We start from the raw sequence: 21,387 nt of genomic DNA on the forward strand, positions 1-21,387 counted from the left end.
CTTAGATGCAAAAACCAGGAAATGGAATGGCTGAGAGCAGTGCATGGTTGAGACGAGGTGGCCGATAGGTTGAGGCGATGGACTGTTAATCGAGAATGCGGATCCCATCCTCGTCGTTATTACGTTTGATACTGGTCCCCTTTCCGAGCTTTTAACTGAAAATTGCCTAAAATAAACTTTCAAATGCAATTTCGTCAGAATCGCCCTGGTGCTCCTGGTCTGTGCCCCATGCATTACTCATATCTTGTTAAAATTAAAAGAGACCACTGCAATTCTTCAACATCTTGAATCAATGTGGAGCAGTGATCGTGATTCGGAGATTGTCGAACTCCTCCTTTCTTCTGCTGAGATTGTCACCGAATGAAAGATTAGCGGGACCAGAGGCAAATGTTTAGGGAGCAGAAACATAAATTTCTCCTTTAGGAGGCAATGTAATTTCAAAAATATTTATCAACCTTAATGAAGAGATTTTCTGTTTTAATGTCTTTGGTTGAGAGCTAAATAATGGGCGAGAAATCCTCGTTCTTTTCGGCATACTCTCATGGGATCGGAGGGCCCGGTTTAACGTCTTACCAGCAAGACGGGGGCACCAACAGTGCAGCACTACCTCAGTACTGCACTGGAGTGTCAGCCTGGATTATGTGCTCAAGTCTCTGGAGTGCTGCTTGACTTTGCTGCCGCTGAGCCACGGCTGACACCTACACTCAGTTCATTTGGCTGGAGAGAAATGACGGAGATAAATGGAAAAATTATAATGGAGTAAACCTTCAATTTGTCGTCCAGCAGAAGAGCGGGCATTGTAATCGGCCGCCTATTATAGAAACAGTCCGATTTATGTTGCCATCGATTTCATAAGCATTGAAAATCAGGCCTGTCTTTAATGGAATGGGTCGTGGTCAGTTGTTAATCACTCTGGGTCTGTTTACACCGGGAGTGCTCACAGTCCCGGATCATTCTGTGTCTGTTTAAAATGGCAGAGCTCACAGTCCCGGATCATTCCTTTTTTTTAACGTAGAGCGATTTCAGCTTTCATCACTGAGGTGTTGAGTTTAACTAAATGTGTCGGGGCTCGTCCGGGATCTCTCGCATTTTAAGCCACAGAAATTCCCGAAGCGAGAATCATACCCCTAGACCAACGAGCCGCCGATGTTATGTTTAAATTGCATTGCGATTCCCTGCGCTGGTGCAAACCCAGCTCGCAGAAGTCCTGTTCATTCAGTTAAAATATGTTTATCTTTTCCTCAATCCGTTTCTTTTTGGCGAGCATTTTAATTGAATCTGATCACAATTCTCCCCATAAAAAGAGGCACAGCCGCATCAGTGGCCGCGTGGCCTAATGGATAAGGCGTCTGACTTCGGTTGCGAGGTATTTCAGTTATCAGACGATTGCAGGTTCGAGTTCTGCCGCGGTCGTTCAATTAACTCGGCGACACTTTTTCTGTTCTGAATCTGGCTTCAAACCGACCATTTTTGACAGTCCCTCAACTGAAGCAGCGGAAGGCCTTTTGCTTACATTATGCTGATTGTACATTTTCAACATTGTAGATCTGTGTGCATGGGCAGGATAAGAGGTGAAGTGGACTTTCTTACAGGGTATTTCTGCTTAGATGCAAAAACCAGGAAATGGAATGGCTGAGAGCAGTGCATGGTTGAGACGAGGTGGCCGATAGGTTGAGGCGATGGACTGTTAATCGAGAATGCGGATCCCATCCTCGTCGTTATTACGTTTGATACTGGTCCCCTTTCCGAGCTTTTAACTGAAAATTGCCTAAAATAAACTTTCAAATGCAATTTCGTCAGAATCGCCCTGGTGCTCCTGGTCTGTGCCCCATGCATTACTCATATCTTGTTAAAATTAAAAGAGACCACTGCAATTCTTCAACATCTTGAATCAATGTGGAGCAGTGATCGTGATTCGGAGATTGTCGAACTCCTCCTTTCTTCTGCTGAGATTGTCACCGAATGAAAGATTAGCGGGACCAGAGGCAAATGTTTAGGGAGCAGAAACATAAATTTCTCCTTTAGGAGGCAATGTAATTTCAAAAATATTTATCAACCTTAATGAAGAGATTTTCTGTTTTAGTGTCTTTGGTTGAGAGCTAAATAATGGGCGAGAAATCCTCGTTCTTTTCGGCATACTCTCATGGGATCGGAGGGCCCGGTTTAACGTCTTACCAGCAAGACGGGGGCACCAACAGTGCAGCACTACCTCAGTACTGCACTGGAGTGTCAGCCTGGATTATGTGCTCAAGTCTCTGGAGTGCTGCTTGACTTTGCTGCCGCTGAGCCACGGCTGACATCTACACTCAGTTCATTTGGCTGGAGAGAAATGACGGAGATAAATGGAAAAATTATAATGGAGTAAACCTTCAATTTGTCGTCCAGCAGAAGAGCGGGCATTGTAATCGGCCGCCTATTATAGAAACAGTCCGATTTATGTTGCCATCGATTTCATAAGCATTGAAAATCAGGCCTGTCTTTAATGGAATGGGTCGTGGTCAGTTGTTAATCACTCTGGGTCTGTTTACACCGGGAGTGCTCACAGTCCCGGATCATTCTGTGTCTGTTTAAAATGGCAGAGCTCACAGTCCCGGATCATTCCGTTTTTTTTAACGTAGAGCGATTTCAGCTTTCATCACTGAGGTGTTGAGTTTAACTAAATGTGTCGGGGCTCGTCCGGGATCTCTCGCATTTTAAGCCACAGAAATTCCCGAAGCGAGAATCATACCCTTAGACCAACGAGCCACCGATGTTATGTTTCAATTTGCATTGCGATTCCCTGCGCTGGTGCAAACCCAGCTCGCAGAAGTCCTGTTCATTCAGTTAAAATATGTTTATCTTTTCCTCAATCCGTTTCTTTTTGGCGAGCATTTTAATTGAATCTGATCACAATTCTCCCCATACAAAGAGGTACAGCCGCATCAGTGGCCGCGTGGCCCAATGGATAAGGCGTCTGACTTCGGTTGCGAGGTATTTCAGTTATCAGACGATTGCAGGTTCGAGTCCTGCCGCGGTCGTTCAATTAACTCGGCGACAATTTTTCTGTTCTGAATCTGGCTTCAAACCGACCATTTTTGACAATCCCTCAACTGAAGCAGCGGAAGGCCTTTTGCTTACATTATGCTGATTGTACATTTTCAACATTTTTGATCTGTGTGCATGGGCAGGATAAGAGGTGAAGTGGACTTTCTTTCAGGGTATTTCTGCTTAGATGCAAAAACCAGGAAATGGAATGGCTGAGAGCAGTGCATGGTTGAGACGAGGTGGCCGAGAGGTTGAGGCGATGGACTGTTAATCGAGAATGCGGATCCCATCCTCGTCGTTATTACGTTTGATACTGGTCCCCTTTCCGAGCTTTTAACTGAAAATTGCCTAAAATAAACTTTCAAATGCAATTTCGTCAGAATCGCCCTGGTGCTCCTGGTCTGTGCCCCATGCATTACTCATATCTTGTTAAAATTAAAAGAGACCACTGCAATTCTTCAACATCTTGAATGAATGTGGAGCAGTGATCGTGATTCGGAGATTGTCGAACTCCTCCTTTCTTCTGCTGAGATTGTCACCGAATGAAAGATTAGCGGGACCAGAGGCAAATGTTTAGGGAGCAGAAACATAAATTTCTCCTTTAGGAGGCAATGTAATTTCAAAAATATTTATCAACCTTAATGAAGAGATTTTCTGTTTTAGTGTCTTTGGTTGAGAGCTAAATAATGGGCGAGAAATCCTCGTTCTTTTCGGCATACTCTCATGGGATCGGAGGGCCCGGTTTAACGTCTTACCAGCAAGACGGGGGCACCAACAGTGCAGCACTACCTCAGTACTGCACTGGAGTGTCAGCCTGGATTATGTGCTCAAGTCTCTGGAGTGCTGCTTGACTTTGCTGCCGCTGAGCCACGGCTGACACCTACACTCAGTTCATTTGGCTGGAGAGAAATGACGGAGATAAATGGAAAAATTATAATGGAGTAAACCTTCAATTTGTCGTCCAGCAGAAGAGCGGGCATTGTAATCGGCCGCCTATTTTAGAAACAGTCCGATTTATGTTGCCATCGATTTCATAAGCATTGAAAATCAGGCCTGTCTTTAATGGAATGGGTCGTGGTCAGTTGTTAATCACTCTGGGTCTGTTTACACCGGGAGTGCTCACAGTCCCGGATCATTCTGTGTCTGTTTAAAATGGCAGAGCTCACAGTCCCGGATCATTCCGTTTTTTTTAACGTAGAGCGATTTCAGCTTTCATCACTGAGGTGTTGAGTTTAACTAAATGTGTCGGGGCTCGTCCGGGATTTGAACCCGGGACCTCTCGCATTTTAAGCCACAGAAATTCCCGAAGCGAGAATCATACCCCTAGACCAACGAGCCGCCGATGTTATGTTCCAAGTTGCATTGCGATTCCCTGCGCTGGTGCAAACCCAGCTCGCAGAAGTCCTGTTCATTCACTTAAAATATGTTTATCTTTTCCTCAATCCGTTTCTTTTTGGCGAGCATTTTAATTGAATCTGATCACAATTCTCCCCATAAAAAGAGATACAGCCGCATCAGTGGCCGCGTGGCCTAATGGATAAGGCGTCTGACTTCGGTTGCGAGGTATTTCAGTTATCAGACGATTGCAGGTTCGAGTCCTGCCGCGGTCGTTCAATTAACTCGGCGACACTTTTTCTGTTCTGAATCTGGCTTCAAACCGACCATTTTTGACAGTCCCTCAACTGAAGCAGCGGAAGGCCTTTTGCTTACATTAAGCTGATTGTACATTTTCAACATTTTTGATCTGTGTGCATGGGCAGGATAAGAGGTGAAGTGGACTTTCTTTCAGGGTATTTCTGCTTAGATGCAAAAACCAGGAAATGGAATGGCTGAGAGCAGTGCATGGTTGAGACGAGGTGGCCGATAGGTTGAGGCGATGGACTGTTAATCGAGAATGCGGATCCCATCCTCGTCGTTATTACGTTTGATACTGGTCCCCTTTCCGAGCTTTTAACTGAAAATTGCCTAAAATAAACTTTCAAATGCAATTTCGTCAGAATCGCCCTGGTGCTCCTGGTCTGTGCCCCATGCATTACTCATATCTTGTTAAAATTAAAAGAGACCACTGCAATTCTTCAACATCTTGAATCAATGTGGAGCAGTGATCGTGATTCGGAGATTGTCGAACTCCTCCTTTCTTCTGCTGAGATTGTCACCGAATGAAAGATTAGCGGGACCAGAGGCAAATGTTTAGGGAGCAGAAACATAAATTTCTCCTTTAGGAGGCAATGTAATTTCAAAAATATTTATCAACCTTAATGAAGAGATTTTCTGTTTTAGTGTCTTTGGTTGAGAGCTAAATAATGGGCGAGAAATCCTCGTTCTTTTCGGCATACTCTCATGGGATCGGAGGGCCCGGTTTAACGTCTTACCAGCAAGACGGGGGCACCAACAGTGCAGCACTACCTCAGTACTGCACTGGAGTGTCAGCCTGGATTATGTGCTCAAGTCTCTGGAGTGCTGCTTGACTTTGCTGCCGCTGAGCCACGGCTGACGTCTACACTCAGTTCATTTGGCTGGAGAGAAATGACGGAGATAAATGGAAAAATTATAATGGAGTAAACCTTCAATTTGTCGTCCAGCAGAAGAGCGGGCATTGTAATCGGCCGCCTATTATAGAAACAGTCCGATTTATGTTGCCATCGATTTCATAAGCATTGAAAATCAGGCCTGTCTTTAATGGAATGGGTCGTGGTCAGTTGTTAATCACTCTGGGTCTGTTTACACCGGGAGTGCTCACAGTCCCGGATCATTCTGTGTCTGTTTAAAATGGCAGAGCTCACAGTCCCGGATCATTCCGTTTTTTTTAACGTAGAGCGATTTCAGCTTTCATCACTGAGGTGTTGAGTTTAACTAAATGTGTCGGGGCTCGTCCGGGATCTCTCGCATTTTAAGCCACAGAAATTCCCGAAGCGAGAATCATACCCTTAGACCAACGAGCCACCGATGTTATGTTTCAATTTGCATTGCGATTCCCTGCGCTGGTGCAAACCCAGCTCGCAGAAGTCCTGTTCATTCAGTTAAAATATGTTTATCTTTTCCTCAATCCGTTTCTTTTTGGCGAGCATTTTAATTGAATCTGATCACAATTCTCCCCATAAAAAGTGGTACAGCCGCATCAGTGGCCGCGTGGCCTAATGGATAAGGCGTCTGACTTCGGTTGCGAGGTATTTCAGTTATCAGACGATTGCAGGTTCGAGTCCTGCCGCGGTCGTTCAATTAACTCGGCGACAATTTTTCTGTTCTGAATCTGGCTTCAAACCGACCATTTTTGACAGTCCCTCAACTGAAGCAGCGGAAGGCCTTTTGCTTACATTATGCTGATTGTACATTTTCAACATTTTTGATCTGTGTGCATGGGCAGGATAAGAGGTGAAGTGGACTTTCTTTCAGGGTATTTCTGCTTAGATGCAAAAACCAGGAAATGGAATGGCTGAGAGCAGTGCATGGTTGAGACGAGGTGGCCGAGAGGTTGAGGCGATGGACTGTTAATCGAGAATGCGGATCCCATCCTCGTCGTTATTACGTTTGATACTGGTCCCCTTTCCGAGCTTTTAACTGAAAATTGCCTAAAATAAACTTTCAAATGCAATTTCGTCAGAATCGCCCTGGTGCTCCTGGTCTGTGCCCCATGCATTACTCATATCTTGTTAAAATTAAAAGAGACCACTGCAATTCTTCAACATCTTGAATGAATGTGGAGCAGTGATCGTGATTCGGAGATTGTCGAACTCCTCCTTTCTTCTGCTGAGATTGTCACCGAATGAAAGATTAGCGGGACCAGAGGCAAATGTTTAGGGAGCAGAAACATAAATTTCTCCTTTAGGAGGCAATGTAATTTCAAAAATATTTATCAACCTTAATGAAGAGATTTTCTGTTTTAGTGTCTTTGGTTGAGAGCTAAATAATGGGCGAGAAATCCTCGTTCTTTTCGGCATACTCTCATGGGATCGGAGGGCCCGTTTTAACGTCTTACCAGCAAGACGGGGGCACCAACAGTGCAGCACTACCTCAGTACTGCACTGGAGTGTCAGCCTGGATTATGTGCTCAAGTCTCTGGAGTGCTGCTTGACTTTGCTGCCGCTGAGCCACGGCTGACACCTACACTCAGTTCATTTGGCTGGAGAGAAATGACGGAGATAAATGGAAAAATTATAATGGAGTAAACCTTCAATTTGTCGTCCAGCAGAAGAGCGGGCATTGTAATCGGCCGCCTATTTTAGAAACAGTCCGATTTATGTTGCCATCGATTTCATAAGCATTGAAAATCAGGCCTGTCTTTAATGGAATGGGTCGTGGTCAGTTGTTAATCACTCTGGGTCTGTTTACACCGGGAGTGCTCACAGTCCCGGATCATTCTGTGTCTGTTTAAAATGGCAGAGCTCACAGTCCCGGATCATTCCGTTTTTTTTAACGTAGAGCGATTTCAGCTTTCATCACTGAGGTGTTGAGTTTAACTAAATGTGTCGGGGCTCGTCCGGGATTTGAACCCGGGACCTCTCGCATTTTAAGCCACAGAAATTCCCGAAGCGAGAATCATACCCCTAGACCAACGAGCCGCCGATGTTATGTTCCAAGTTGCATTGCGATTCCCTGCGCTGGTGCAAACCCAGCTCGCAGAAGTCCTGTTCATTCACTTAAAATATGTTTATCTTTTCCTCAATCCGTTTCTTTTTGGCGAGCATTTTAATTGAATCTGATCACAATTCTCCCCATAAAAAGAGATACAGCCGCATCAGTGGCCGCGTGGCCTAATGGATAAGGCGTCTGACTTCGGTTGCGAGGTATTTCAGTTATCAGACGATTGCAGGTTCGAGTCCTGCCGCGGTCGTTCAATTAACTCGGCGACACTTTTTCTGTTCTGAATCTGGCTTCAAACCGACCATTTTTGACAGTCCCTCAACTGAAGCAGCGGAAGGCCTTTTGCTTACATTAAGCTGATTGAACATTTTTGATCTGTGTGCATGGGCAGGATAAGAGGTGAAGTGGACTTTCTTTCAGGGTATTTCTGCTTAGATGCAAAAACCAGGAAATGGAATGGCTGAGAGCAGTGCATGGTTGAGACGAGGTGGCCGATAGGTTGAGGCGATGGACTGTTAATCGAGAATGCGGATCCCATCCTCGTCGTTATTACGTTTGATACTGGTCCCCTTTCCGAGCTTTTAACTGAAAATTGCCTAAAATAAACTTTCAAATGCAATTTCGTCAGAATCGCCCTGGTGCTCCTGGTCTGTGCCCCATGCATTACTCATATCTTGTTAAAATTAAAAGAGACCACTGCAATTCTTCAACATCTTGAATCAATGTGGAGCAGTGATCGTGATTCGGAGATTGTCGAACTCCTCCTTTCTTCTGCTGAGATTGTCACCGAATGAAAGATTAGCGGGACCAGAAGCAAATGTTTAGGGAGCAGAAACATAAATTTCTCCTTTAGGAGGCAATGTAATTTCAAAAATATTTATCAACCTTAATGAAGAGATTTTCTGTTTTAGTGTCTTTGGTTGAGAGCTAAATAATGGGCGAGAAATCCTCGTTCTTTTCGGCATACTCTCATGGGATCGGAGGGCCCGGTTTAACGTCTTACCAGCAAGACGGGGGCACCAACAGTGCAGCACTACCTCAGTACTGCACTGGAGTGTCAGCCTGGATTATGTGCTCAAGTCTCTGGAGTGCTGCTTGACTTTGCTGCCGCTGAGCCACGGCTGACATCTACACTCAGTTCATTTGGCTGGAGAGAAATGACGGAGATAAATGGAAAAATTATAATGGAGTAAACCTTCAATTTGTCGTCCAGCAGAAGAGCGGGCATTGTAATCGGCCGCCTATTATAGAAACAGTCCGATTTATGTTGCCATCGATTTCATAAGCATTGAAAATCAGGCCTGTCTTTAATGGAATGGGTCGTGGTCAGTTGTTAATCACTCTGGGTCTGTTTACACCGGGAGTGCTCACAGTCCCGGATCATTCTGTGTCTGTTTAAAATCGCAGAGCTCACAGTCCCGGATCATTCCGTTTTTTTTTAACGTAGAGCGATTTCAGCTTTCATCACTGAGGTGTTGAGTTTAACTAAATGTGTCGGGGCTCGTCCGGGATTTGAACCCGGGACCTCTCGCATTTTAAGCCACAGAAATTCCCGAAGCGAGAATCATACCCCTAGACCAACGAGCCGCCGATGTTATGTTTCAAGTTGCATTGCGATTCCCTGCGCTGGTGCAAACCCAGCACGCAGAAGTCCTGTTCATTCACTTAAAATATGTTCATCTTTTCCTCAATCCGTTTCTTTTTGGCGAGCATTTTAATTGAATCTGATCACAATTCTCCCCATACAAAGAGATACAGCCGCATCAGTGGCCGCGTGGCCTAATGGATAAGGCGTCTGACTTCGGTTGCGAGGTATTTCAGTTATCAGACGATTGCAGGTTCGAGCCTTGCCGCGATCGTTCAATTAACTCGGCGACACTTTTTCTGTTCTGAATCTGGCTTCAAACCGACCATTTTTGACATTCCCTCAACTGAAGCAGCGGAAGGCCTTTTGCTTACATTATGCTGATTGTACATTTTCAACATTTTTGATCTGTGTGCATGGGCAGGATAAGAGGTGAAGTGGACTTTCTTTCAGGGTATTTCTGCTTAGATGCAAAAACCAGGAAATGGAATGGCTGAGAGCAGTGCATGGTTGAGACGAGGTGGCCGAGAGGTTGAGGCGATGGACTGTTAATCGAGAATGCGGATCCCATCCTCGTCGTTATTACGTTTGATACTGGTCCCCTTTCCGAGCTTTTAACTGAAAATTGCCTAAAATAAACTTTCAAATGCAATTTCGTCAGAATCGCCCTGGTGCTCCTGGTCTGTGCCCCATGCATTACTCATATCTTGTTAAAATTAAAAGAGACCACTGCAATTCTTCAACATCTTGAATGAATGTGGAGCAGTGATCGTGATTCGGAGATTGTCGAACTCCTCCTTTCTTCTGCTGAGATTGTCACCGAATGAAAGATTAGCGGGACCAGAGGCAAATGTTTAGGGAGCAGAAACATAAATTTCTCCTTTAGGAGGCAATGTAATTTCAAAAATATTTATCAACCTTAATGAAGAGATTTTCTGTTTTAGTGTCTTTGGTTGAGAGCTAAATAATGGGCGAGAAATCCTCGTTCTTTTCGGCATACTCTCATGGGATCGGAGGGCCCGGTTTAACGTCTTACCAGCAAGACGGGGGCACCAACAGTGCAGCACTACCTCAGTACTGCACTGGAGTGTCAGCCTGGATTATGTGCTCAAGTCTCTGGAGTGCTGCTTGACTTTGCTGCCGCTGAGCCACGGCTGACATCTACACTCAGTTCATTTGGCTGGAGAGAAATGACGGAGATAAATGGAAAAATTATAATGGAGTAAACCTTCAATTTGTCGTCCAGCAGAAGAGCGGGCATTGTAATCGGCCGCCTATTATAGAAACAGTCCGATTTATGTTGCCATCGATTTCATAAGCATTGAAAATCAGGCCTGTCTTTAATGGAATGGGTCGTGGTCAGTTGTTAATCACTCTGGGTCTGTTTACACCGGGAGTGCTCACAGTCCCGGATCATTCTGTGTCTGTTTAAAATCGCAGAGCTCACAGTCCCGGATCATTCCGTTTTTTTTTAACGTAGAGCGATTTCAGCTTTCATCACTGAGGTGTTGAGTTTAACTAAATGTGTCGGGGCTCGTCCGGGATTTGAACCCGGGACCTCTCGCATTCTAAGCCACAGAAATTCCCGAAGCGAGAATCATACCCCTAGACCAACGAGCCGCCGATGTTATGTTTCAAGTTGCATTGCGATTCCCTGCGCTGGTGCAAACCCAGCACGCAGAAGTCCTGTTCATTCACTTAAAATATGTTCATCTTTTCCTCAATCCGTTTCTTTTTGGCGAGCATTTTAATTGAATCTGATCACAATTCTCCCCATACAAAGAGGTACAGCCGCATCAGTGGCCGCGTGGCCTAATGGATAAGGCGTCTGACTTCGGTTGCGAGGTATTTCATGTATCAGACGATTGCAGGTTCGAGCCTTGCCGCGATCGTTTAATTAACTCGGCGACACTTTTTCTGTTCTGAATCTGGCTTCAAACCGACCATTTTTGACATTCCCTCAACTGAAGCAGCGGAAGGCCTTTTGCTTACATTATGCTGATTGTACATTTTCAACATTTTTGATCTGTGTGCATGGGCAGGATAAGAGGTGAAGTGGACTTTCTTTCAGGGTATTTCTGCTTAGATGCAAAAACCAGGAAATGGAATGGCTGAGAGCAGTGCATGGTTGAGACGAGGTGGCCGAGAGGTTGAGGCGATGGACTGTTAATCGAGAATGCGGATCCCATCCTCGTCGTTATTACGTTTGATACTGGTCCCCTTTCCGAGCTTTTAACTGAAAATTGCCTAAAATAAACTTTCAAATGCAATTTCGTCAGAATCGCCCTGGTGCTCCTGGTCTGTGCCCCATGCATTACTCATATCTTGTTAAAATTAAAAGAGACCACTGCAATTCTTCAACATCTTGAATGAATGTGGAGCAGTGATCGTGATTCGGAGATTGTCGAACTCCTCCTTTCTTCTGCTGAGATTGTCACCGAATGAAAGATTAGCGGGACCAGAGGCAAATGTTTAGGGAGCAGAAACATAAATTTCTCCTTTAGGAGGCAATGTAATTTCAAAAATATTTATCAACCTTAATGAAGAGATTTTCTGTTTTAGTGTCTTTGGTTGAGAGCTAAATAATGGGCGAGAAATCCTCGTTCTTTTCGGCATACTCTCATGGGATCGGAGGGCCCGGTTTAACTTCTTACCAGCAAGTCGGGGGCACCAACAGTGCAGCACTACCTCAGTACTGCACTGGAGTGTCAGCCTGGATTATGTGCTCAAGTCTCTGGAGTGCTGCTTGACTTTGCTGCCGCTGAGCCACGGCTGACATCTACACTCAGTTCATTTGGCTGGAGAGAAATGACGGAGATAAATGGAAAAATTATAATGGAGTAAACCTTCAATTTGTCGTCCAGCAGAAGAGCGGGCATTGTAATCGGCCGCCTATTATAGAAACAGTCCGATTTATGTTGCCATCGATTTCATAAGCATTGAAAATCAGGCCTGTCTTTAATGGAATGGGTCGTGGTCAGTTGTTAATCACTCTGGGTCTGTTTACACCGGGAGTGCTCACAGTCCCGGATCATTCTGTGTCTGTTTAAAATCGCAGAGCTCACAGTCCCGGATCATTCCGTTTTTTTTTAACGTAGAGCGATTTCAGCTTTCATCACTGAGGTGTTGAGTTTAACTAAATGTGTCGGGGCTCGTCCGGGATTTGAACCCGGGATCTCTCGCATTTTAAGCCACAGAAATTCCCGAAGCGAGAATCATACCCCTAGACCAACGAGCCGCCGATGTTATGTTCCAAGTTGCATTGCGATTCCCTGCGCTGGTGCAAACCCAGCACGCAGAAGTCCTGTTCATTCACTTAAAATATGTTCATCTTTTCCTCAATCCGTTTCTTTTTGGCGAGCATTTTAATTGAATCTGATCACAATTCTCCCCATAAAAAGAGGTACAGCCGCATCAGTGGCCGCGTGGCCTAATGGATAAGGCGTCTGACTTCGGTTGCGAGGTATTTCAGTTATCAGACGATTGCAGGTTCGAGTCCTGCCGCGGTCGTTCAATTAACTCGGCGACACTTTTTCTGTTCTGAATCTGGCTTCAAACCGACCATTTTTGACAGTCCCTCAACTGAAGCAGCGGAAGGCCTTTTGCTTACATTAAGCTGATTGTACATTTTCAACATTTTTGATCTGTGTGCATGGGCAGGATAAGAGGTGAAGTGGACTTTCTTTCAGGGTATTTCTGCTTAGATGCAAAAACCAGGAAATGGAATGGCTGAGAGCAGTGCATGGTTGAGACGAGGTGGCCGATAGGTTGAGGCGATGGACTGTTAATCGAGAATGCGGATCCCATCCTCGTCGTTATTACGTTTGATACTGGTCCCCTTTCCGAGCTTTTAACTGAAAATTGCCTAAAATAAACTTTCAAATGCAATTTCGTCAGAATCGCCCTGGTGCTCCTGGTCTGTGCCCCATGCATTACTCATATCTTGTTAAAATTAAAAGAGACCACTGCAATTCTTCAACATCTTGAATGAATGTGGAGCAGTGATCGTGATTCGGAGATTGTCGAACTCCTCCTTTCTTCTGCTGAGATTGTCACCGAATGAAAGATTAGCGGGACCAGAGGCAAATGTTTAGGGAGCAGAAACATAAATTTCTCCTTTAGGAGGCAATGTAATTTCAAAAATATTTATCAACCTTAATGAAGAGATTTTCTGTTTTAGTGTCTTTGGTTGAGAGCTAAATAATGGGCGAGAAATCCTCGTTCTTTTCGGCATACTCTCATGGGATCGGAGGGCCCGGTTTAACGTCTTACCAGCAAGACGGGGGCACCAACAGTGCAGCACTACCTCAGTACTGCACTGGAGTGTCAGCCTGGATTATGTGCTCAAGTCTCTGGAGTGCTGCTTGACTTTGCTGCCGCTGAGCCACGGCTGACATCTACACTCAGTTCATTTGGCTGGAGAGAAATGACGGAGATAAATGGAAAAATTATAATGGAGTAAACCTTCAATTTGTCGTCCAGCAGAAGAGCGGGCATTGTAATCGGCCGCCTATTATAGAAACAGTCCGATTTATGTTGCCATCGATTTCATAAGCATTGAAAATCAGGCCTGTCTTTAATGGAATGGGTCGTGGTCAGTTGTTAATCACTCTGGGTCTGTTTACACCGGGAGTGCTCACAGTCCCGGATCATTCTGTGTCTGTTTAAAATGGCAGAGCTCACAGTCCCGGATCATTCCGTTTTTTTTAACGTAGAGCGATTTCAGCTTTCATCACTGAGGTGTTGAGTTTAACTAAATGTGTCGGGGCTCGTCCGGGATCTCTCGCATTTTAAGCCACAGAAATTCCCGAAGCGAGAATCATACCCCTAGACCAACGAGCCGCCGATGTTATGTTTAAATTGCATTGCGATTCCCTGCGCTGGTGCAAACCCAGCTCGCAGAAGTCCTGTTCATTCAGTTAAAATATGTTTATCTTTTCCTCAATCCGTTTCTTTTTGGCGAGCATTTTAATTGAATCTGATCACAATTCTCCCCATAAAAAGAGGCACAGCCGCATCAGTGGCCGCGTGGCCTAATGGATAAGGCGTCTGACTTCGGTTGCGAGGTATTTCAGTTATCAGACGATTGCAGGTTCGAGTTCTGCCGCGGTCGTTCAATTAACTCGGCGACACTTTTTCTGTTCTGAATCTGGCTTCAAACCGACCATTTTTGACAGTCCCTCAACTGAAGCAGCGGAAGGCCTTTTGCTTACATTATGCTGATTGTACATTTTCAACATTGTAGATCTGTGTGCATGGGCAGGATAAGAGGTGAAGTGGACTTTCTTTCAGGGTATTTCTGCTTAGATGCAAAAACCAGGAAATGGAATGGCTGAGAGCAGTGCATGGTTGAGACGAGGTGGCCGATAGGTTGAGGCGATGGACTGTTAATCGAGAATGCGGATCCCATCCTCGTCGTTATTACGTTTGATACTGGTCCCCTTTCCGAGCTTTTAACTGAAAATTGCCTAAAATAAACTTTCAAATGCAATTTCGTCAGAATCGCCCTGGTGCTCCTGGTCTGTGCCCCATGCATTACTCATATCTTGTTAAAATTAAAAGAGACCACTGCAATTCTTCAACATCTTGAATCAATGTGGAGCAGTGATCGTGATTCGGAGATTGTCGAACTCCTCCTTTCTTCTGCTGAGATTGTCACCGAATGAAAGATTAGCGGGACCAGAGGCAAATGTTTAGGGAGCAGAAACATAAATTTCTCCTTTAGGAGGCAATGTAATTTCAAAAATATTTATCAACCTTAATGAAGAGATTTTCTGTTTTAGTGTCTTTGGTTGAGAGCTAAATAATGGGCGAGAAATCCTCGTTCTTTTCGGCATACTCTCATGGGATCGGAGGGCCCGGTTTAACGTCTTACCAGCAAGACGGGGGCACCAACAGTGCAGCACTACCTCAGTACTGCACTGGAGTGTCAGCCTGGATTATGTGCTCAAGTCTCTGGAGTGCTGCTTGACTTTGCTGCCGCTGAGCCACGGCTGACATCTACACTCAGTTCATTTGGCTGGAGAGAAATGACGGAGATAAATGGAAAAATTATAATGGAGTAAACCTTCAATTTGTCGTCCAGCAGAAGAGCGGGCATTGTAATCGGCCGCCTATTATAGAAACAGTCCGATTTATGTTGCCATCGATTTCATAAGCATTGAAAATCAGGCCTGTCTTTAATGGAATGGGTCGTGGTCAGTTGTTAATCACTCTGGGTCTGTTTACACCGGGAGTGCTCACAGTCCCGGATCATTCTGTGTCTGTTTAAAATGGCAGAGCTCACAGTCCCGGATCATTCCGTTTTTTTTAACGTAGAGCGATTTCAGCTTTCATCACTGAGGTGTTGAGTTTAACTAAATGTGTCGGGGCTCGTCCGGGATCTCTCGCATTTTAAGCCACAGAAATTCCCGAAGCGAGAATCATACCCTTAGACCAACGAGCCACCGATGTTATGTTTCAATTTGCATTGCGATTCCCTGCGCTGGTGCAAACCCAGCTCGCAGAAGTCCTGTTCATTCAGTTAAAATATGTTTATCTTTTCCTCAATCCGTTTCTTTTTGGCGAGCATTTTAATTGAATCTGATCACAATTCTCCCCATACAAAGAGGTACAGCCGCATCAGTGGCCGCGTGGCCCAATGGATAAGGCGTCTGACTTCGGTTGCGAGGTATTTCAGTTATCAGACGATTGCAGGTTCGAGTCCTGCCGCGGTCGTTCAATTAACTCGGCGACACTTTTTCTGTTCTGAATCTGGCTTCAAACCGACCATTTTTGACAGTCCCTCAACTGAAGCAGCGGAAGGCCTTTTGCTTACATTATGCTGATTGTACATTTTCAACATTTTTGATCTGTGTGCATGGGCAGGATAAGAGGTGAAGTGGACTTTCTTTCAGGGTATTTCTGCTTAGATGCAAAAACCAGGAAATGGAATGGCTGAGAGCAGTGCATGGTTGAGACGAGGTGGCCGAGAGGTTGAGGCGATGGACTGTTAATCGAGAATGCGGATCCCATCCTCGTCGTTATTACGTTTGATACTGGTCCCCTTTCCGAGCTTTTAACTGAAAATTGCCTAAAATAAACTTTCAAATGCAATTTCGTCAGAATCGCCCTGGTGCTCCTGGTCTGTGCCCCATGCATTACTCATATCTTGTTAAAATTAAAAGAGACCACTGCAATTCTTCAACATCTTGAATGAATGTGGAGCAGTGATCGTGATTCGGAGATTGTCGAACTCCTCCTTTCTTCTGCTGAGATTGTCACCGAATGAAAGATTAGCGGGACCAGAGGCAAATGTTTAGGGAGCAGAAACATAAATTTCTCCTTTAGGAGGCAATGTAATTTCAAAAATATTTATCAACCTTAATGAAGAGATTTTCTGTTTTAGTGTCTTTGGTTGAGAGCTAAATAATGGGCGAGAAATCCTCGTTCTTTTCGGCATACTCTCATGGGATCGGAGGGCCCGGTTTAACGTCTTACCAGCAAGACGGGGGCACCAACAGTGCAGCACTACCTCAGTACTGCACTGGAGTGTCAGCCTGGATTATGTGCTCAAGTCTCTGGAGTGCTGCTTGACTTTGCTGCCGCTGAGCCACGGCTGACACCTACACTCAGTTCATTTGGCTGGAGAGAAATGACGGAGATAAATGGAAAAATTATAATGGAGTAAACCTTCAATTTGTCGTCCAGCAGAAGAGCGGGCATTGTAATCGGCCGCCTATTTTAGAAACAGTCCGATTTATGTTGCCATCGATTTCATAAGCATTGAAAATCAGGCCTGTCTTTAATGGAATGGGTCGTGGTCAGTTGTTAATCACTCTGGGTCTGTTTACACCGGGAGTGCTCACAGTCCCGGATCATTCTGTGTCTGTTTAAAATGGCAGAGCTCACAGTCCCGGATCATTCCGTTTTTTTTAACGTAGAGCGATTTCAGCTTTCATCACTGAGGTGTTGAGTTTAACTAAATGTGTCGGGGCTCGTCCGGGATTTGAACCCGGGACCTCTCGCATTTATAAGCCACAGAAATTCCCTAAGCGAGAAGCATACCCCTAGACCAACGAGCCGCCGATGTTATGTTTCAAGTTGCATTGCGATTCCCTGCGCTGGTGCAAACCCAGCTCGCAGAAGTCCTGTTCATTCAGTTAAAATATGTTTATCTTTTCCTCAATCCGTTTCTTTTTGGCGAGCATTTTAATTGAATCTGATCACAATTCTCCCCATAAAAAGAGATACAGCCGCATCAGTGGACGCGTGGCCTAATGGATAAGGCGTCTGACTGCGGTTGCGAGGTGTTTCAGTTATCAGACGATTGCAGGTTCGAGTCCTGCCGCGGTCGTTCAATTAACTCGGCGACACTTTTTCTGTTCTGAATCTGGCTTCAAACCGACCATTTTTGACAGTCCCTCAACTGAAGCAGCGGAAGGCCTTTTGCTTCCATTATGCTGATTGTACATTTTCAACATTGTAGATCTGTGTGCATGGGCAGGATAAGAGGTGAAGTGGACTTTCTTTCAGGGTATTTCTGCTTAGATGCAAAAACCAGGAAATGGAATGGCTGAGAGCAGTGCATGGTTGAGACGAGGTGGCCGAGAGGTTGAGGCGATGGACTATTAATCGAGAATGCGGATCCCATCCTCGTCGTTATTACGTTTGATACTGGTCCCCTTTCCGAGCTTTTAACTGAAAATTGCCTAAAATAAACTTTCAAATGCAATTTCGTCAGAATCGCCCTGGTGTTCCTGGTCTGTGCCCCATGCATTACTCATATCTTGTTAAAATTAAAAGAGACCACTGCAATTCTTCAACATCTTGAATGAATGTGGAGCAGTGATCGTGATTCGGAGATTGTCGAACTCCTCCTTTCTTCTGCTGAGATTGTCACCGAATGAAAGATTAGCGGGACCAGAGGCAAATGTTTAGGGAGCAGAAACATAAATTTCTCCTTTAGGAGGCAATGTAATTTCAAAAATATTTATCAACCTTAATGAAGAGATTTTCTGTTTTAGTGTCTTTGGTTGAGAGCTAAATAATGGGCGAGAAATCCTCGTTCTTTTCGGCATACTCTCATGGGATCGGAGGGCCCGGTTTAACTTCTTACCAGCAAGTCGGGGGCACCAACAGTGCAGCACTACCTCAGTACTGCACTGGAGTGTCAGCCTGGATTATGTGCTCAAGTCTCTGGAGTGCTGCTTGACTTTGCTGCCGCTGAGCCACGGCTGACACCTGCACTCAGTTCATTTGGCTGGAGAGAAATGACGGAGGTAAATGGAAAAATTATAATGGAGTAAACCTTCAATTTGTCGTCCAGCAGAAGAGCGGGCATTGTAATCGGCCGCCTATTATAGAAACAGTCCGATTTATGTTGCCATCGATTTCATAAGCATTGAAAATCAGGCCTGTCTTTAATGGAATGGGTCGTGGTCAGTTGTTAATCACTCTGGGTCTGTTTACACCGGGAGTGCTCACAGTCCCGGATCATTCTGTGTCTGTTTAAAATGGCAGAGCTCACAGTCCCGGATCATTCCGTTTTTTTTAACGTAGAGCGATTTCAGCTTTCATCACTGAGGTGTTGAGTTTAACTAAATGTGTCGGGGCTCGTCCGGGATTTGAACCCGGGACCTCTCGCATTTTAAGCCACAGAAATTCCCGAAGCGCGAATCATACCCCTAGACCAACGAGCCGCCGATGTTATGTTTCAAGTTGCATTGCGATTCCCTGCGCTGGTGCAAACCCAGCTCGCAGAAGTCCTGTTCATTCAGTTAAAGTATGTTTATCTTTTCCTCAATCCGTTTCTTTTTGGCGAGCATTTTAATTGAATCTGATCACAATTCTCCCCATAAAAAGAGGTACAGCCGCATCAGTGGCCGCGTGGCCTAATGGATAAGGCGTCTGACTTCGGTTGCGAGGTATTTCAGTTATCAGACGATTGCAGGTTCGAGTCCTGCCGCGGTCGTTCAATTAACTCGACGACACTTTTTCTGTTCTGAATCTGGCTTCAAACCGACCATTTTTGACAGTCCCTCAACTGAAGCAGCGGAAGGCCTTTTGCTTACACTATGCTGATTGTACATTTTCAACATTGTAGATCTGTGTGCATGGGCAGGATAAGAGGTGAAGTGGACTTTCTTTCAGGGTATTTCTGCTTAGATGCAAAAACCAGGAAATGGAATGGCTGAGAGCAGTGCATGGTTGAGACGAGGTGGCCGAGAGGTTGAGGCGATGGACTGTTAATCGAGAATGCGGATCCCAACCTCGTCGTTATTACGTTTGATACTGGTCCCCTTTCCGAGCTTTTAACTGAAAATTGCCTAAAATAAACTTTCAAATGCAATTTCGTCAGAATCGCCCTGGTGCTCCTGGTCTGTGCCCCATGCATTACTCATATCTTGTTAAAATTAAAAGAGACCACTGCTATTCTTCAACATCTTGAATGAATGTGGAGCAGTGATCGTGATTCGGAGATTGTCGAACTCCTCCTTTCTTCTGCTGAGATTGTCACCGAATGAAAGATTAGCGGGACCAGAGGCAAATGTTTAGGGAGCAGAAACATAAATTTCTCCTTTAGGAGGCAATGTAATTTCAAAAATATTTATCAACCTAAATGAAGAGATTTTCTGTTTTAGTGTCTTTGGTTGAGAGCTAAATAATGGGCGAGAAATCCTCGTTCTTTTCGGCATACTCTCATGGGATCGGAGGGCCCGGTTTAACGTCTTACCAGCAAGACGGGGGCACCAACAGTGCAGCACTACGTCAGTACTGCACTGGAGTGTCAGCCTGGATTATGTGCTCAAGTCTCTGGAGTGCTGCTTGACTTTGCTGCCGCTGAGCCACGGCTGACATCTACACTCAGTTCATTTGGCTGGAGAGAAATGACGGAGATAAATGGAAAAATTATAATGGAGTAAACCTTCAATTTGTCGTCCAGCAGAAGAGCGGGCATTGTAATCGGCCGCCTATTATAGAAACAGTCCGATTTATGTTGCCATCGATTTCATAAGCATTGAAAATCAGGCCTGTCTTTAATGGAATGGGTCGTGGTCAGTTCTTAATCACTCTGGGTCTGTTTACACCGGGAGTGCTCACAGTCCCGGATCATTCTGTGTCTGTTTAAAATCGCAGAGCTCACAGTCCCGGATCATTCCGTTTTTTTTAACGTAGAGCGATTTCAGCTTTCATCACTGAGGTGTTGAGTTTAACTAAATGTGTCGGGGCTCGTCCGGGATTTGAACCCGGGACCTCTCGCATTTTAAGCCAGAGAAATTCCCGAAGCGAGAATCATACCCCGAGACCAACGAGCCGCCGATGTTATGTTTCAAGTTGCATTGCGATTCCCTACGCTGGTGCAAACCCAGCTCGCAGAAGTCCTGTTCATTCACTTAAAATATGTTTATCTTTTCCTCAATCCGTTTCTTTTTGGCGAGCATTTTAATTGAATCTGATCACAATTCTCCCCATACAAAGAGGTACAGCCGCATCAGTGGCCGCGTGGCCTAATGGATAAGGCGTCTGACTTCGGTTGCGAGGTATTTCAGTTATCAGATGATTGCAGGTTCGAGCCTTGCCGCGATCGTTCAATTAACTCGGCGACACTTTTTCTGTTCTGAATCTGGCTTCAAACCGACCATTTTTGACATTCCCTCAACTGAAGCAGCGGAAGGCCTTTTGCTTACATTATGCTGATTGTACATTTTCAACATTTTTGATCTGTGTGCATGGGCAGGATAAGAGGTGAAGTGGACTTTCTTTCAGGGTATTTCTGCTTAGATGCAAAAACCAGGAAATGGAATGGCTGAGAGCAGTGCATGGTTGAGACGAGGTGGCCGAGAGGTTGAGGCGATGGACTGTTAATCGAGAATGCGGATCCCATCCTCGTCGTTATTACGTTTGATACTGGTCCCCTTTCCGAGCTTTTAACTGAAAATTGCCTAAAATAAACTTTCAAATGCAATTTCGTCAGAATCGCCCTGGTGCTCCTGGTCTGTGCCCCATGCATTACTCATATCTTGTTAAAATTAAAAGAGACCACTGCAATTCTTCAACATCTTGAATGAATGTGGAGCAGTGATCGTGATTCGGAGATTGTCGAACTCCTCCTTTCTTCTGCTGAGATTGTCACCGAATGAAAGATTAGCGGGACCAGAGGCAAATGTTTAGGGAGCAGAAACATAAATTTCTCCTTTAGGAGGCAATGTAATTTC

At 45.0% G+C, this 21,387-nt stretch overlaps 11 non-coding genes across 11 annotated transcripts; 6 read left to right on the top strand and 5 right to left on the bottom strand.

The window, feature by feature from the left end:
* Positions 1-4,272: 4,272 nt before the first annotated feature.
* trnap-cgg (transfer RNA proline (anticodon CGG)) lies at positions 4,273-4,362 on the bottom strand. The gene is given in 2 exon segments: positions 4,273-4,308; positions 4,327-4,362. It is a non-coding gene; the product is annotated as a tRNA-Pro (tRNA).
* A 181-nt stretch (positions 4,363-4,543) lies between these two features.
* On the top strand, positions 4,544-4,634 carry trnar-ucg (transfer RNA arginine (anticodon UCG)). The gene is given in 2 exon segments: positions 4,544-4,580; positions 4,599-4,634. It is a non-coding gene; the product is annotated as a tRNA-Arg (tRNA).
* Positions 4,635-6,147: 1,513 nt separating this feature from the next.
* On the top strand, positions 6,148-6,238 carry trnar-ucg (transfer RNA arginine (anticodon UCG)). The gene is given in 2 exon segments: positions 6,148-6,184; positions 6,203-6,238. It is a non-coding gene; the product is annotated as a tRNA-Arg (tRNA).
* A 1,255-nt stretch (positions 6,239-7,493) lies between these two features.
* Positions 7,494-7,583, bottom strand: trnap-cgg (transfer RNA proline (anticodon CGG)). Its single transcript is given in 2 exon segments — positions 7,494-7,529; positions 7,548-7,583. It is a non-coding gene; the product is annotated as a tRNA-Pro (tRNA).
* A 181-nt stretch (positions 7,584-7,764) lies between these two features.
* On the top strand, positions 7,765-7,855 carry trnar-ucg (transfer RNA arginine (anticodon UCG)). The gene is given in 2 exon segments: positions 7,765-7,801; positions 7,820-7,855. It is a non-coding gene; the product is annotated as a tRNA-Arg (tRNA).
* A 1,247-nt stretch (positions 7,856-9,102) lies between these two features.
* trnap-cgg (transfer RNA proline (anticodon CGG)) lies at positions 9,103-9,192 on the bottom strand. Its single transcript is given in 2 exon segments — positions 9,103-9,138; positions 9,157-9,192. It is a non-coding gene; the product is annotated as a tRNA-Pro (tRNA).
* Positions 9,193-10,720: 1,528 nt separating this feature from the next.
* On the bottom strand, positions 10,721-10,810 carry trnap-cgg (transfer RNA proline (anticodon CGG)). The gene is given in 2 exon segments: positions 10,721-10,756; positions 10,775-10,810. It is a non-coding gene; the product is annotated as a tRNA-Pro (tRNA).
* Positions 10,811-12,338: 1,528 nt separating this feature from the next.
* Positions 12,339-12,428, bottom strand: trnap-cgg (transfer RNA proline (anticodon CGG)). The gene is given in 2 exon segments: positions 12,339-12,374; positions 12,393-12,428. It is a non-coding gene; the product is annotated as a tRNA-Pro (tRNA).
* Positions 12,429-12,609: 181 nt separating this feature from the next.
* Positions 12,610-12,700, top strand: trnar-ucg (transfer RNA arginine (anticodon UCG)). Its single transcript is given in 2 exon segments — positions 12,610-12,646; positions 12,665-12,700. It is a non-coding gene; the product is annotated as a tRNA-Arg (tRNA).
* A 4,734-nt stretch (positions 12,701-17,434) lies between these two features.
* On the top strand, positions 17,435-17,525 carry trnar-gcg (transfer RNA arginine (anticodon GCG)). Its single transcript is given in 2 exon segments — positions 17,435-17,471; positions 17,490-17,525. It is a non-coding gene; the product is annotated as a tRNA-Arg (tRNA).
* Positions 17,526-19,051: 1,526 nt separating this feature from the next.
* On the top strand, positions 19,052-19,142 carry trnar-ucg (transfer RNA arginine (anticodon UCG)). Its single transcript is given in 2 exon segments — positions 19,052-19,088; positions 19,107-19,142. It is a non-coding gene; the product is annotated as a tRNA-Arg (tRNA).
* Positions 19,143-21,387: the final 2,245 nt, after the last annotated feature.

The sequence above is a fragment of the Somniosus microcephalus genome, unplaced genomic scaffold, assembly GCF_052327205.1.
Source record: "Somniosus microcephalus isolate GS21.2 unplaced genomic scaffold, FLI_Smic_1.0 unresolved_chr1, whole genome shotgun sequence".
NCBI classification, from domain to species: domain Eukaryota; kingdom Metazoa; phylum Chordata; class Chondrichthyes; order Squaliformes; family Somniosidae; genus Somniosus; species Somniosus microcephalus.